We start from the raw sequence: 13,698 nt of genomic DNA on the forward strand, positions 1-13,698 counted from the left end.
ACAATGCCTTAACTCATACATGGCTTTAGTTTGCAGAACACTTCAGAGACTTCCTGGTATACAGACAGGACAGACAAGCCAGTAAGACACAGGAAGGAATTTACCAGCTGACCTCATTAGCACAACTTCACCCATCAACTAAGTTTTCACAGCAACCCCAGCATTCCTCTATGTGTGCATTTGCCTGGCTTCCCCAGCGTCCCTTCAGATGGGCTCAGGGTGCATGCTCAATTCCCTGTGGTTGCATGCAACCCACGGGACAACCCTGATGTAGTGCAAGAGCCTGCCCCATTGGATAAATAGTGTTTCCTCCTATTCCATAGTTTGGTAAAACCAATGGAGATTGTACAATCAGATTTGTATTGTGTATGGCCACCTTTATGCACCTAAAATAAACTATTGGTGCTTTCAAGGCCATTATTGTTAATGGAACAGCAGACACACATTTTGCCACATTAAAAAATGGGTGACAAATGCAGCAAAACACACAGTAAAAAAGTGAACTCACACCACGTCAAAATGTCCCATCAGCTACTTTGCCATGTGTAGGACAGCCCATTGAAATCAACGGGCTGCCCCAGATACGCCGGGACCATTCATGTAATTCCCTGTGTCCCAGCGAATCAAGGCTGAGTCTCCAAGCGGGGCTCTGCCATTTCTGGCTGCAGGGCTCTGTCGCTGTCGGCTGTGGTCCTCTGTTACTGCCCACTGAGGGGTGCTGTCACTGCCGGCTGTGGGGCTCTGTGATTGTCCTCTGCGGGGCTCTGTCACTGCCAGCTTTGGGGCTCTGTCACTGCTGGCTTTGGAGCTCTGTCACTGTCTGCTATGGGGTTCTGTCACTGCTGGCTGCGGGGTTCTGTCACTGCCGGCTGCGGAGCTCTGTCACTACCCACTGCGGGGCTCTGTCATTTCCGGCTTCGGGGCTCTGTCACTACCCACTGCGGGGCTCTGTCATTTCCGGCTGCGGGGCTCTGTCACTGATGGCTGCAGGGCTCTGTTACTTCTGGCTGCAGGGCTCTGTCACTTCTGGCTGCGGGGCTCTGTCACTTCAGGCTGCGGGGCTCTGTCACTTCTGGCTGTGGGGCTCTGTCACTTCTGGCTGTGGGGCTCTGTCACTTCTGGCTGTGGGGCTCTGTCACTTCTGGCTGCGGGGCTCTGTCACTTCTGGCTGCGGGGCTCTGTCACTTCTGGCTGCGGGGCTCTGTCACTTCTGGCTGCGGGGCTCTGTCACTTCTGGCTGTGGGGCTCTGTCACTTCTGGCTGTGGGGCTCTGTCACTTCTGGCTGTGGGGCTCTGTCACTACCCACTGCAGGTCTCTGTCACTTCCAGCTGCGGGGCTATGTCACTTCCGGCTGCGTGGCTCTGTCACTGCCAGCTTTGGGCTCTGTCACTGCCCGCTGCAGGGCTCTGCCACTGCCAGCGTCTGTCAATTCCAGCTGTGGGCTCTGTTACTGCCTGCTGCATGGCTCTGTCACTGCTGGCTTTGGGTCTCTGTCAGTGCCCATTGCCGGGCTCTGTCACTTCTGGCTTTGGGGCTCTGTCACTGCCAGCTGTGGGGCTCTGTCACTGCCGGCTGTGGGGCTCTGTCACTGCCGGCTGCGGGGCTCTGTCACTGCCGGCTGCGGGGCTCTGTCACTGCCCGCTGCGGGGCTCTGTCACTGCCGGCTGCGGGGCTCTGTCATTACCGGCTGTGGGGCTCTATCATTTCTGGCTTGCGGGGCTCTGTCACTGCCCGCTGCGGGGCTCTGTCACTTCCGGCCAGGGCTTTTGTTCAGCGGGAACGCGGGGAACGCAGTTCCGGCACCTCCAGCACTGAATGTATGTGTGGGTGTGCTGGAGGGTCTATTGATGTTGGCTGCGGGGGGATCTATTGTTGCTGATGGGGAAACTATTGTTGCTGGGGGGGTCTTATGTTCCTGGAAGGGATCTACTGTTGAGGGAGAGGTCTATTTTTACTGGTCGCTGGAGGATCTATTGATGCTGGCTGCTGGGAGATCTGTTGTTGCTGCTGGGGGGGGTTCTAATGTTGCTTGGGTGGATATTTTGTTACTGGGTGTGATATTTTGTTGTGGGTGGTTCACTGTTGCTGCAGGGAATCTATTGTTGTTGGGGTGGAGTCCATTGTTGCTGGGGGAGTCTATTGTTGTGTGGGGATCTATTGCTGGGATTCTATTGTTCCTGGCTGCAGGAGATCTATTTTACTGCTTTTTTTTTATCATTAACATGTTCCTGACAAATGATTTAGCACCTGAAAATGATACTTGGTTCTGTTTTCTCCAAAAGGGGCAGTACTGGTAGGTGGGTAGGGGTGGAATCAAGGGACGGTGGTCAGAGGTGGGTAGGGGCTGAGACAAGAGGTGACTCAGGCGGGGGGAGTTCCTGCACCTATTCTCCAAGAAAAAAAGCCCTGCTTCCGGCTGCAGGGCTCTGTCACTTCCGGCAGTGGGCTCTGTCACTGCCCGCTGCAGGGCTCTGCCACTGCCGGCCTCTGTCAATTCGGGCTTTGGGGCTCTGTCACTGCCCACTGCGGGGCTCTCTCACTGCCCGCTGCAGGGCTCTGTCACTGCCAGCTGTGGGGCTCTGTCACTGTCTGCTGCTAGGCTCTGTCTCTGCTGACTGTGGGACTCTGTCACTGCCGGCTGCAGGCTCTGTTACTGCCCGCTGCAAGGCTCTGTCACTGCCTGCTGAGGGGCTCCGCAACTGCCGGCCTCTGTCACTGCCAGCTTCAGGGCTCTGTCACTGCCTGCTGTGGGGTTCTGAAATTGATGGCTGCAGGGCTCTGTCACTTTCGGCTGTTGGCTCTGTCGCTGCCCGCTGCAGGGCTCTGCCACTGCCAGCCTCTGTCAATTCCGGCTTTGGGGCTCTGTCACTGTCCACTGCGGGGCTCTGTCACTGCCCGCTGTGGGGCTCTGTCACTGCCAGCTGCGGGGCTCTGTCACTGCCTGCTGCGGGGCTCTGTCACTGCCGGCTGCGGTCTCTGTCACTGCCTGCTGAGGGATTCTGTCACTGCCTGCTGAGGGATTCTGTCACTGCCTGCTGAGGGATTCTGTCACTGCCAGCTGTGGGGCTCTGTCACTGCCAGCTGTGGGGCTCTGTCACTGCCAGCTGTGGGGCTCTGTCACTGCCAGCTGTGGGGCTCTGTCACAGCCCGCTGCGGGGCTCTGTCACCCAGCTGCGGGGCTCTGTCACATTGGGTTTGAAATCCCCCACCCCACCTAGCACAAGTCATCTCCTCTCCCAAATCACCCACCTCAGTATGTATCTGACCCCTCCAGCACAATTCTGCACCTCCCCCAGTATGTATCTGACCCCCCAGAACAAGTCCACTCCCTTCTCAAAGTGCCCCCAAGCACATATCAGCCCCCCGCACATTCTAGCACAAGTCATCTACCCTCCCAAAGCACCCCCAGCACAACTCTGATTTTCTCTCAAAGCACCCCCAGTATGTATCTGACCCCCCAGCAAAGTCCTCTCCCCTCCTAAAGCACCCCCCAGTATACATCTGTCCCCCACTCTACTCTACATTTTAGCACAAGTCCTCCACCTCTCAAAGCTACCCCCCAGCACATGCCTAGAGCTTGGGTTTTGTTTAACCATGCCCCTTAAGTCAACTAAAAAGTTTGTCCACACCCATTTTTTTGCTGCAGTGCGCTTTGTGTGTTGCAGGCTGCTACCTCCCTCATTTGTCCCTCATTCTCAAGTTTGAAAGTTGGGAGGTATGCTATTATATAGTTTTGGTAAATTTAAAGGGGATTGTTGTCAGAAACCATGAATCAGACCGAGACAGAAGTACAGTTAAATCACACTTGTTTAATAATAAAAGTAATTAGAACAAACGTAGTCAAAACATAGCCAAAGTTTGGTAACCAGAATGGATAGTCAGACAAGTCAGAAAGTCAGGAAGCCAGAGATCAGTGTAGTGGAACAGCAAGCAGGATCTGGAGCCAGAAGGAAAGCAAGTCTTTAACAGGAACGCAGTCTCTGTGATGTTGACCAAGACGAAGGCAGAGATCATCTGGGCTGGACGGCTTAAGTAGGCAGGACTGACGAGCAGGATATCATCAACAGGTGAGTCACTGTGGAGAGATAGGAGCTGGCAGCTGAGCGGCCAGCTCAGAGAAGAAAGGGCTGAGCCTAGCCATGACAGTAGCCCCCCTCAACGACCCCTCCCCCTCGGAGGACCACCAGGCTTGAGGGGAAAACGTCTATGAAAATCACGGAGAAGGACAGGGGCATGTACGTCCGAGAATGAGAGCCAAGAGCGTTCCTCCAGACCGTACCCTTTCCAATGCACCAGGTACTGTATGCACCCACGGAACCTATGGGAGTCAACAATGGACTGTACTTCATACTCCTCGTGGTTCTCAGAGTATTGGTAACTGTAAGCGCAAACACACAAGTCCATATATAACAGGAGATATAAAGGGCTGAGCAACTTAGTCCATAGGGGACAGGCTGGAAGTTCAAGGGTTAAGTGGTAACTGGTAGGCTAGGTGGCTGCTGTCCTCAGAGAGCTGGCTCTGTGATGGATGAGAGGGTGGTAGAGAAGGAAGTGCCACCTGAGTGTAATATTAACAAATGATGTTTAATGACACCAGGTAAAAACACCCTAACAGGATAAAAACATATAAAAGGCTCATCTGTATAGGTATGTGGTCCTCGGTGTTCCCTCTGATCCTGTGGTGGTGATGCTGCAGGGATGCTGGGCTGCAGAAGGTGGATTACCAACCGGGAGCTCCTTCTGTGGCCATCAGGAAGAGACTAGGGGCCGGCGTGGAGCGCACGTGGTCCGTCACAGGTCCTTCGTCCGCTTCCGGGTTCGGTATCCAGGGGAGGGATCGTCCAGGGAGGAGGGCTAGCAGGGTGGTTGAGAGAAGGCTACGCTCTCGGAGCCACTGCTCCTTCAATAGGCCTATTGAAGGAGCAGTGGCTCCGTGCGCACGTGTTAGGGCATGCAGATAAGCAGATCTCAGTTTGCCGCTACGGACGAGGCTTGTCAAACAAGCCGCTGCTGCTTGCTACAATGTAATACAACACAGCCCATGTCCTAGGCTCCTCCCACGCGTTGCGTCAATGACACGTGACTTTCTCAAGGATAAACCTGAGATGCCAGCCTCTCCGTACTTAAGCATTCAGGTTACCATAGTGACGGTGCTATGATCATCGGATCATCACACTGCTTACTGCTTCTGATTGTATGTGTACATTTGTGTTAAAACCAATATTTAAACATTGCATCCTTAAAACAATTTATAATAACAGGATAAAATTAAAATTTATATGATAAAATTAGACATAAGAAGATCACAGAATGAGAGCCTATGTTCATATAATAATGGACTCCCTCAAGTGGTGGAGAATAGTATTGCATACTTCTAAATTTAAAAATGTGGTTGATTTCTTCAGATGCCGAAGCATGATGTTTTCAATCGTAGTGTTGCACCTTACTCGGTGATATGGATTGCATTCAATATTATAATCTCGCTCTATGTCCTTCATTTATGAATTATTCTGTGATATTTCTACATAGTATAAAAGCTTTATCTAAACACATGTTAATCCTACAAATGAAGTACGGTTTGTCAGGTAGAATGTTGCCGAGAGTGTTATCTGTTTTAAGAAGAGGCCAGTATTTATTGATAATTTTTTCCATTTTTTTATGTTGTGCACTGAAGTTCATTATCAGGGGTATATCATTATTAATTATTTTGTTATCTTTAATTTTATCTTGAATAAGTCCCTCTCTTGGAATTTGGTTAACTTCTTTTATTTTTTCCCAAATGAATTCTTTACTATATCCTTTATCTTCGAACTTCTTCCCCATCCATTGTGCTTGTGTTAAAAATTCTTTATTATTAGAACAGTTTCTTCTAAGACGTATAAATTGTCCTTTAGGGATATTGATTAGCCATGGTTGATAGTGGCAGCTGTCAGTGGGTATGTAGCTATTCCTTTCAACTGGTTTGAAGAACGTTTTGGTACTGATGGAATTGTTGGTAAGCTGTATCTCTAGGTCCAGAAAGTGGACTGCTTTATCACTTATCTCGTATTCGAGTTTGATATTTTTCTGATTAATGTTTAGTTGGTTGAAGAACTGGACTAGACTTGGTTCATCCCCTTTCCATATTACTAAAAAGTCATCAATAAATCTTTTGTAAAGTACCATGTTATCTGGGACATCTGAAAAAATTGCTTCTTCCTCCCATTTGGCCATGAAAACATTGGCTACACTTGGGGCATATTTGGCTCCCATTCCAATACCAGTTAATTGTCTGTAATATTTTTCATTATACCAAAAGTAATTGTGTTGGATTCCAAAGGCTAAACTTCTTAAAATGAATCTTTTTTGTTTTGAAATAAGGTTACTAAATTTATCCATAGCCCATTTGGATGCTTCTATCGCATCACTGTGATCAATTACTGTGTACAGGGAAGCTACATCAGCTGTTGCAATAATATATTTCTCTCCTGGTTTTAGAGCCAGAGTTTCCAATATTTGTATCAAGTGTTTCATATCTCTGAGGTATGCTCTGGTTTGAGGTACCAAGGGTTGCAAAAATTTATCAACATATTCTCCCAATCTAGCGTTGTTTGACTGTATGCCATTTATGATGGGTCTCCCTGGCGGCTGTTCTACATTTTTGTGTATTTTAGGCACCGTGTAAATGATGGGTACTCTGCAGGTGTCCGGTACTAAGTATTTTGATTCTTTTTTAGTTAGGACATCAAGGGAGTACCAGCAAAACTCAAATGGAAATGAATCTCGGAATTATCACTCTAACCCTACAGAGAACGAAAATAGAGAGCAGGAACAATGTAGATATGAACCAAGAAGAAGCCCGGTACATACTAGTAACAGGTATGAACCGCTAAGGAATCATAATGATGAAGAACAGACACGTTCTTTTTTAGAACATCGCAGGAACGAGCACCCGCCTCCCAGACAAGATCAACACATCAGAGAAAGAAGTCCAGACAAAAAAGGGGATGCCGAGCTGGACGCAAAATCCAAAAGAAAAAGAGAACATAAGTTGAACTAACACGAGCAGAACTGACTACACTAGACAAAGGTCTGAAATATGCCCCCACGAGAAATCTAAACAAATTCCAAATGTATGTTGATATTCAAAAATACACCAGAAAACTCAACATTAAAAAATATATGTTATCCAAGCCCCCATCATACACACCATGGAGACTGAAACCTCAGGGGGAATTATCCACAGCAGTCTGAGAAATAAATCATTGTTTAACCCACCTGTTTCAAACAATGAACACATTGAAGTGTTTAACAGAATTGTGACGCAAGAACTGGAAAAACTCAAATATAAAAAAACTTATGAATCTCAAACCATCCACATGGGAATAAAACAACTAGAACAAAATAAGGAAATTGTAGTGAGACCAGCTGACAAAGAAGGAGCAATTGTCATTTTATCAAAAGAATATTACAACAGGGAATTATTAGAACAACTAAATGACACTAATACATATATTAAACTTAAAGGGAACCCAACAAGGGAATATAAACGGGAGCTATCAGATTTAATCTTGAAAGGAGTTGGAAAAAATGTCCTAACCAAAAAAGAATCAAAATACTTAGTACCGGACACCTGCAGAGTACCCATCATTTACACTGTGCCTAAAATACACAAAAATGTAGAACAGCCGCCAGGGAGACCCATCATAAATGGCATACAGTCAATCAACGCTAGATTGGGAGAATATGTTGATAAATTTTTGCAACCCTTGGAACCTCAAACCAGAGCATCCCTCAGAGATACGAAACACTTGATACAAATATTGGAAACTCTGGCTCTAAAACCAGGAGAGAAATATATTATTGCAACAGCTGATGTAGCTTCCCTGTACACAGTAATTGATCACAGTGATGCGATAGAGGCATCCAAATGGGCTATGGATAAATTTAGTAACCTTATCTCAAAACAAAAAAGATTCATTTTAAGAAGTTTAGCCTTTGGAATCCAACACAATTACTTTTGGTATAATGAAAAATATTACAGACAATTAACTGGTATTGGAATGGGAGCCAAATATGCCCCAAGTGTAGCCAATGTTTTCATGGCCAAATGGGAGGAAGAAGCAATTTTTTCAGATGTCCCAGATAACATGGTACTTTACAAAAGATTTATTGATGACTGTTTAGTAATATGGAAAGGGGATGAACCAAGTCAATCCAGTTCTTCAACCAACTAAACATTAATCAGAAAATATCAAACTCGAATACGAGATAAGTGATAAAGCAGTCCACTTTCTGGACCTAGACATACAGCTTACCAACAATTCCATCAGTACCCAAACGTTCTTCAAACCAGTTGAAAGCTTACCAACAATTCCATCAGTACCCAAACGTTCTTCAAACCAGTTGAAAGGGATTTCTACATACCCACTGACAGCTGCCACTATCAACCATGGCTAATCAATATCCCTAAAGGACAATTTATACGTCTTGGAAGAAACTGTTCTAATAATAAAGAATTTTTAACAGAAGCACAATGGATGGGGAAGAAGTTCGAAGATAAAGGATATAGTAAAGAATTCATTTGGGAAAAAATAAAAGAAGTTAACCAAATTCCAAGAGAGGCACTCATTCAAGATAAAATTAAAGATAACAAAATAATTAATAATGATATACCCCTGATAATGAACTTCAGTGCACAACATAAAAAAAATGGAAAAAATTATCAATAAATACTGGCCTCTTCTTAAAACAGATAACACTCTCGGCAACATTCTACCTGACAAACCGCGCTTCATTTATAGGTGAGTACCAACACTAAGAGATCTAATAGCAAAAAATGTACCGGAACCACCCAAACGTGTAACAGAATTATCTTTCTTTCAGGGGAAAGGGTTCTTTCCTTGCAAGAGGTGCTATGCTTGCAAAAACACCCAACAAAATGGGCAAAAATGCAATAAATTTACATCAACTAGCACCAAAAAAGAATATGACATTAAGGACTTTATGTCATGTAGGACTGAAGGTGTAGTTTATGTCCTACAATGCTCGTGTTCACTGCAATATATAGGCAGAACGAAAAGGCCTATGTGGAAACAAATAAGGGAACATATTCAAAACATAAAAAAAGCTTTTCCGAAGCATAGTGTGTTCAAACATTTTGCTACGCACCACAATAGAGACCCTACAGAGCTAAAGTTTTGGGCAATTCAGAGATACAAACCCCATTGGAGGGGCTCAAATAAGATCAGAGAACTGAGCAAAACCGAATCAAAATGGATATATGAAATGGGTACTATTGCGCCGAAAGGCCTCAATATTGAATTTGATATTAATTGCTTTATATCAGACTATTAACCACGTCATAATGGGATTTATTCTTAATTGGGTATATAATTTTTAACATTTTAATTTTTTGACATTCTCTATATTTTTATACTTTAATTGGTTTTATGTATACTTGAATTTAATACATATTTTAATAACTATAGTTTTTTAATATATGATAACAAAATTTCCTGATATTATTCATATGGCACTGATACATGTATTAATAATATGACTTATCTGTGTATTAGGATTAACATGTGTTTAGATAAAGCTTTTATACTATGTAGAAATATCACAGAATAATTCATAAATGAAGGACATAGAGCGAGATTATAATATTGAATGCAATCCATATCACCGAGTAAGGTGCAACACTACGATTGAAAACAACAGCCTTCGGCATCTGAAGAAATCAACCACATTTTTAAATTTAGAAGTATGCAATACTATTCTCCACCACTTGAGGGAGTCCATTATTATATGAACATAGGCTCTCATTCTGTTATCTTCTTATGTCTAATTTTATCATATAAATTTTAATTTTAACCTGTTATTATAAATTGTTTTAAGCATGCAATGATTAAATATTGGTTTTAATACAAATGTACACATACAATCAGAAGCAGTAAGCAGTGTGCTGATCCGATGATCATAGCGTCGTCACTATGGTAACCTGAATGCTTAAGTACGGAGAGGCTGGCATCTCAGGTTTATCCTTGAGAAAGTCACGTGTCAGTGATGCAACGCATGGGAGGAGCCTAGGACATGGGCTGTGTTGTATTACATTGTAGCAAGCAGCAGCGGCTTGTCTGACAAGCCTCGTCCGTAGCGGCAAACTGAGATCTGCTTATCTGCATGCCCTAACACAATCGGGCGCATGTGAGTTCATCACTGTGCTGTGTTTTGCTTGTGGACTTTTTTTGTTACATTGCGCAATGATCGTGTTTCTTTGTTTCTCTTCCATAATTTGTGGCAGTTTATTTGGAGTATTTTTCACTATTTCAGCATTTTTTTAGTGTAATTGCACATCCTTTTAGTGTATGTTTGCAGTGTATTTGCACACAATTTTGCATTTTGCTTATAACCAATTGATTTTAGTATACATCATATCACATTTTGGTTTTTAGCATTATTTTATAGATCCACATTGATTGAACGGTATATTAGAGCGCATCAATTTTATCTTTGTACAAGCACGTAGACTAGGCCACCAGAATTGTTGGGAAATGGCCCAAAAGACTTGATTCTTCCCAGGGTGGCCAGCAGCCTTGGGAGAATGGTAAGTCTGGAGTACGGTGGTAAGGAGAGGGACAAAACAGCGGTCACGAGGTTTCTCAGGAGGAGCATCGACCTGAGCAGCAAGAATTTTGTCACCCAAAGGAGAAGTGAGACTGGTGCGGACTGTAGGCAGAATATGATCAGGAGGAATCACAGGAACCGAAACATCTTAGAATTGGAGGAAAATTGTTGCGACAAAGCATCAGCCCTTATATTCTTAGTATCGGGTAAGAATGAGACAATGTAATTGAGACTTGACAAGAAAAGAGCCCATCACGCCCTTCTGGGAGAGAGGCATTTAGCATCAGACAAGAATGTGAGATTCTTATGGTCAGTAAGAATGAAAACTGGCATAGTGATACCTACGAGGAGATATCTCCATTCTTTCATGGCTAAAATGATCGCTAACAGCTCTCTGTCACCAATCTTGTAATTGCACTCTTCAGGTGACAATTTCTTGTCTCCGGAGACCAACTCTATGGGTTACCATCCTTTCTGGTCATATCAGTCAGGGGCTTGACCAGAGACGAGAGGTTACGATTAAACTTCCAATAATAGTTGGCAAAGCCAAGAAAACGCTGCAGAGAATGTAAACCCACGGGTCGGGGCCACTGTAGGACTGCTGAACGTTTCTCTGGGTCCATCGAAAAACCAGCAGTGGAAATTACATAACCCAGGAATTTAGCCTGTTCACGATGGAATTCGCACTTCTCCAATTTACAATAAAGATTGTTCTCTCTTATTTTCTGAAGCACACAACAGACATCTGTGTGGTGGCTTTCCAGGCACTTGGAAAATATGAGGATATCATCGAGATAAACCACCACACATAACTGCAACAAATCTCAGAGGATAACGTTATTAAATTCCTGGAAAACTGCTGGAACGTTATAAAGGCCAAAAGGCATTATGAGGTACTCATAATGGCCTGTTCTGGTATTAAACGCAGTTTTCCACTCGTCGCCCTCCTTAATCCTCACGAGATTATATGCCCCTCTGAAATCAAGCTTCATGAAAACCGTTGCTCCCTTGAGGCAGTCAAATAACTCAGTAATCAATGGAATTGGGTAGGCATTCTTAATTGTTAAACGATTGAGACCCCTATAATTAATACGAGGTCTCAGTTCTCCACTCTTCACAAAGAAGAAACCAGCACCAGCAGGAGATGAGGATGTGCAAAAACCTCGAGAAAGTGCGTCTGCAACATGTTCCTCCATGGCCTTATCCTCCAAGACCAACAAGGGGTAAACCCGGCCAAGAGGGGGTGTGGCACCAGGTTGAAGGTCAATTGTGCAATCATACGACTGGTGTGGAGGCAAACTAAGAGCTTGACCTTTGTCAAAGACATTGCTAAAATCTCGGTATTCCTCCGGCAGGGAGGAGAGTGAAGAGGTGCACAGGACCTCGGCTAACTTCTGGAAGCATGTCTCACTGCATTGTGGCGACCAGGAGAGATCCCCAGCACAGAGCCAATCAAAAGAGGGGTTGTGCCTCTGTAACCAAGGATAACCAATAACCAGGGGAAACTTAGCTGCAGGAAATAACTTGGAATTGAATTATCTCATGGTGAAGAGCCCCTACGGTATGGACAGCGAAACAGTCTTATGAGTCACATGGGCAGGCTGTAGAGGTCTCCCATCAAGAGCCTCAATGGCAAGTGGAGTGTCACGCAGAATCGAGTGATTCAATACAAAGGCAGCATCAATGAACAGGACTGCAGCCCCAGAGTCAATTAGAGCCTGTATCTCGACGGACAACTCAACCCAGGAAAGAGTAACCAAAACCAGGGGCTTATCCTTCTGGATAACTGGGGACAAAACCACGCCACCTAAGGTCTGTCCGAGACAGGACCTCAAGGTTTGGGCATTCCCTGGATGGGTAGGACAAGACTTCAAAACGCGACCTGCCTGGCCACAATAAAGGCACAATCTCTCCCTCCTCCTAAGGGTTCTCTCATCCGCAGAGAGATGCATGAAGCCCAAGTGCATGGGTTCACCTTAACTGACCGACGCGGTACCAGGAGGCATGGGAGGTGAGGGAGGCAAGGGTGGGACTGCAAAGCTCAGAGACAAATGTACAGGTGCTTTCCGCAAGCACTCCTTAAAAGAGAGTCTTTCTCTGAGTCTGGAGTCAATGAGGATGGCAAATGTGATCAACTTCTCCAGCTCAGTGGGTATATCTCAGACTGTTATTTCATCCTTGATGGTATCTGACCATGAGAAAAGGCAGCTACGAGGGACTCATTGTTCCAAGCAACCTCTGCTGCCAGAGTACGGAATTCAATGGCGTAATCGGCAATAGTTCTCGTACTCTGCTTGATGGATATGAGGCACTTGGCAGCAGAAGCGGAACATGCGGTAACATCAAACACCCTTTTAAAAGAAACCACAAACTCAGGGTAACTCAAGACAACAAGTTTTTGCATTTCCCATAGAGGGTTTGCCCAGGTCAAGGCTCTCTCAGAAAGCAAAGATATCCTGAAACCTACTTTGCTTCTGTCCATGGCAAATGCCTGGGGCAGCATCTCAAAATATATCTCAACCTGGTTAGACTGGATCGCTGACAAATCGCTGGGGAAGCAGAGCAGAACCAGATATACCTTATATAGAGGTAATACTCGAGGCCAGTGCCTGCACAGAGACTGAAGCAGCAGCAGGGACGGCCTGCAACACAGGTTGCACCGGAGCAGCCACAGTAGGGGATTCCAGGTGAGCCGTGCGACTCAGAAGCGTTTGTAACACCATGGTAAACTGATCCATGCAGTAATCCTACTCATCCAATCTGGAAAAAGTATTACCAACAAGTGGACTGACTGCATCTTCCTAATTCATGGCCTTCGCCTACTGTCAGAAACCATGAATCAGACCGAGACAGAAGTACAGTTAAATTATACTTGTTTAATAATAAAAGTAAATAGAACAAACGTAGTCAAAACTTAGCCAAAGTTCAGTAACTGGAACGGATAGTCAGACAAGCCAGCAAGTCAAGAAGCCAGAAATCAGCATAGTGGAACAGCAAGCAGGATCTGGAGCCAGAAGGAATGTCAGCCAAGTAAGTCTTTAACAGGAACGCAAGAGATGATTGACCAAGGCGAAGGCAGAGATCATATG

General features: G+C 45.1%; 1 long non-coding RNA gene across 1 annotated transcript in view; it reads left to right on the plus strand.

Moving 5' to 3' along the window:
- The first annotated feature begins 1,287 nt into the window (after window positions 1-1,287).
- LOC141132328 (uncharacterized) overlaps window positions 1,288-13,698 on the plus strand; it is a 53,925-nt gene continuing 41,514 nt past the window's right edge. The window contains exon 1 of the long non-coding RNA XR_012242885.1: window positions 1,288-1,818. This is a non-coding gene — a long non-coding RNA (uncharacterized lncRNA). The remainder of the gene's footprint in view (window positions 1,819-13,698) is intronic.

This window comes from Aquarana catesbeiana, linkage group LG03 (assembly GCF_042186555.1).
Source record: "Aquarana catesbeiana isolate 2022-GZ linkage group LG03, ASM4218655v1, whole genome shotgun sequence".
Lineage (NCBI taxonomy): Eukaryota > Metazoa > Chordata > Amphibia > Anura > Ranidae > Aquarana > Aquarana catesbeiana.